Raw genomic sequence first — 3571 nt, 5'->3', positions numbered from 1 at the left:
TATGTTAAGATTTCAGAGATAAGTGCAGATTTACAAGATCTATCCACATGGCTTTGTGCAGCATGTTTCTGTGTTTGCTATGACATGCAAGAGGTAAACACCAGGGTTTTGTTTATTCTGTTGATGGATGCCGAACTGAAAGATCAGCTTATGTATCTGCAAAATTGTGTTCAGTTTGTTCCAGCATTGATGAGCCTGTCATAGATTTGACGAGACAGGAGTGTAAATGTAAATACAGGAGAAGCCAAGATGATGTTTTTCCAGACCCCTTAAACCAAATGTCACTTTTGTCAGTTGTATGAGTAACACTGATGTGAGAATTTTGAGTAATGCTGATAACTGAATTTGGTTAAACAATCGTAAGGTTTACCAGATGTGACTGGTTTTATCCTTTTGACTTGAACGAAATCAAATGTTGTCAACATTGTTATTATTAAAGTTTCTCCAATTCTTTGTTTACGTTTTTGTGGTTGTTGTTTTATTGTTTTATTTTTATTTATTTATTTATTGTTTGTGTAACACTGTACTCAACTACTCATGGATATATAGTCAACTATGATCCTTTAAGGCCATCTAGGTTTCAACTTAGGAGCGAGTGACACAACTAGGTAGAGGTTAAAGAAAATAACTCCATTTATTACAACACAACAAAAAAAAAACAAGCAAATAAACTTTCAACTCAAATTGACTCTTACAGCAAAAATGCTGTTATTTTAGTCCTTTTGTTTATCAGTCTGTAGAAAGAGTTCAAACAGTCATCCACAGTTCACAGTTCTTTTCAGTTCTCCTCAGTTCAGGTGTGTGTGTGTGTGTGTGTGTATATTGTTGTTGCTACCTGGGTAGAGTGTATGTTGAGATCTCATATGCTTATCTGTCCAGGAGTAAGGTTGTAGTCATTCCAAGTATGTTGAGAAAGCAGGCTGGATACTCTCTGCTCCTAGTATGGATCCTGACTCCCAAAACCAGACCTCCTCCTCAGAAATGACCTCAGACTCAAAAAAACAACCTGCAAACAGCAGGGAAAATATCTGTCATCATATTGTTCAATAATTGTGTTACTTTAAGTAACCATATTTCTCTTACTCTTTCTCTGTATGAGTAGCTTAACTCAGTTAATTAGTTAATCAACTGTATTTAAACAGCACAGAGAAAAAAACAAATCTTATAGTCATACGTGAACTTAAATGCAATAACATCTCACATTCAACTGTGTATCCTCAGTGAAATCTAGCCACAGTAAAACCAGCTGCTCACTTAATGTCATAACCTGCCTTGTTACTACATGAAGGAAAACAAAATGGCGTTTGCGGTGTCACTAGTCAAAGACCGCTCATGTTTACATCCTCCTTTGTAGCACAACAGAAAATAACACTCAAAAAACATTTCTTCACTCTTATATAAACATCTCCGATTGGTTTTAGGTACTCATAAAGGTAAAGAACATAACAAAAAATGAATGCAGTGATCCAAAACAATAACACAAACTGGTTGATTACACTGGGGTAACCGCTAGCTTACTATGCTAATACGTCAACTCACCGGAGATTCACGGATTAAATCCAAAAGCAGGTACACCAACATCAAAATAATCCTTCGACCTCGCAATCAACAAAACAATAAAAAGGAAATTAAATCCAAAATGTCTTGAGAAACTCCTGGTGCTCATGAAACTCTTAAGATTTGTCTCTACACGTTTATCTCAGCAGCAGCTGTGTGTTGTCCATGGATGTATTATAAGAGCTGGATACCGGACTAAAAATGGCGCCCTTTCAGTCGTATGGGAATTGCTCGCCTGGCGCATACGCCAAAAAATGTTTCTAGCTTCTAGGTTTGCTTCCGTGTTGTGCGGCCCACTGAATATGCGCAGTAGTCTTTCCCCCGCTGGCCCCGCCCGCGAGCTTCCGCTCGGCCCATAGACTTTACATTGTGATGACAGTCACAGATTTTAAAATCGCTTTTCTCGGCTCGAGGAAAGTTTTACAAACATAAAACCTCCATGAATCAAAAGTGCATAATAGAAAGAGTCATTATTGAAGTTGTTTGCAGTTCGAGGGGTCCTGTCAACAGTTTTACAGGCGTCTCTTTTACAATGGTGGTCTATACATCCATGGTGTTGTCTCTTTCTCCGTTGTTTTGCCTCTTGTTCTCTACAATACAGTCTGAATCGATAGCGCTATTATGCGCTATAGCTCCCTCTAGCGACCAGTTGTGGGATCGCCAGAAATAACTACTGGTAATTTTATGTGGGTTACATTCGTTTGTTAAAGGGGAGTTTTTCTGTCGCCATGTGCTTGCTCATGGGGGAATGTTGGGTCTCTGTAAAATAAAGAGTACAGTCTAAACCTGCTCTATGTGCACTGAGATAAATTCTGTTGTGATTTGGGGGCTATATAAATAAAACTGAATTGAACTGAATTGTGTTTCTGCTGGTGCAGTGGTTTGGATGATGTTTTCATTTGTTAGTTTTATTCTGGAAAATATTTTTTTTTTAAATTAAAAAAAGAAATCAAACATTGCTAGCCTTGTCTATTTAAAATGTCTATTGTGAAGTAGGTTTGCAATAGTAAAATACAGTGTGGGATGCAACTGAGAGTGGTGTGTCTTTGACTGTTCTTGCAAGTGTAGCTCAAGTGGGCATGTATTGTACAGCGTGTTGTAGATTTCCTCCATCAAGTTAGAAATGTCATAGTGAAATGTGAAAAAAATCTAAACTTGAACTTAAACTGTATCTCCTCAAAAGTAAATTAAACACTAAAGATAGCATTGTTTCAAGGTTTTCACTTATTTAATGTGTGTATGTTTAGACACAACAAATGGGACGAACGAATGCCATTGTCTTGGGCTAGATCATACTGTCTAAGTCTTATTTGAAATAGCTAATAGCTGTTTTTTGCAGAGGTTTCTTGTGGTTCATTTACATACATACCATATTTAAAATTAGCTATAAAACCTTTCGCATAGGGTGTGTGTGTGTATGACATGGTTTCAACATACCTCTGGACACTGAGAATGTTACGGCAGTTAACAGAGAAAGATATTTCCTAGGCACAGGACAATATGTAAAATGACCGTAAATGTCTGCATACACCTTTCAGCAACATATATGGGAATTTCAAATCCCTTAAATTTCTGCTATACATGTATACTTGGACATTTAGAGAGTTTAAGAGAAATCTTAAATGACATTTGGAGCTTTCACAATACTTCTGTACACTTTGAGTTTACCAGTTTCCTCCAGAAACCTGATTTGTCATCCAGTGTGGTTTTATAATAGTTTAATCAATTCCAATCCCGATGGACCAGAGAGTTTAACACATTACACACAAACACACTCACATTCCCACATGCACAGACGTATGTTCCCTCCCTAAAGTGTCTTTCTTTGTTACATGGACCAAGTGCATCTAACACAGAGTTACATCACAAAGCTGTCTAATCAACACTGTGGCTCCAACAGAAGCTCAAAATGAAAGCACAGGTGTACCTTCATTCTGCACTTTACCACTCTGTCAAAAATGTGGTGCTTCACTTACAAGATTAGCAAAGAAACATATGGCCTGCTGCAGATGTA

At 37.5% G+C, this 3571-nt stretch overlaps 1 long non-coding RNA gene across 1 annotated transcript; it reads right to left on the bottom strand.

The window, feature by feature from the left end:
- Positions 1 to 609: 609 nt before the first annotated feature.
- On the bottom strand, positions 610 to 1896 carry LOC137169427 (uncharacterized). The gene is made up of 2 exons (XR_010924457.1): positions 1540 to 1896; positions 610 to 1006 (listed from the first exon to the last, which is right to left on the bottom strand). It is a non-coding gene; the product is annotated as an uncharacterized lncRNA (long non-coding RNA).
- Positions 1897 to 3571: the final 1675 nt, after the last annotated feature.

The sequence above is a fragment of the Thunnus thynnus genome, chromosome 18, assembly GCF_963924715.1.
Source record: "Thunnus thynnus chromosome 18, fThuThy2.1, whole genome shotgun sequence".
Classification (NCBI taxonomy): Eukaryota; Metazoa; Chordata; class Actinopteri; order Scombriformes; family Scombridae; genus Thunnus; species Thunnus thynnus.
Note: the sequence above shows the minus strand (reverse complement) of the source record. Positions and strands in the feature narration are given on the sequence as shown.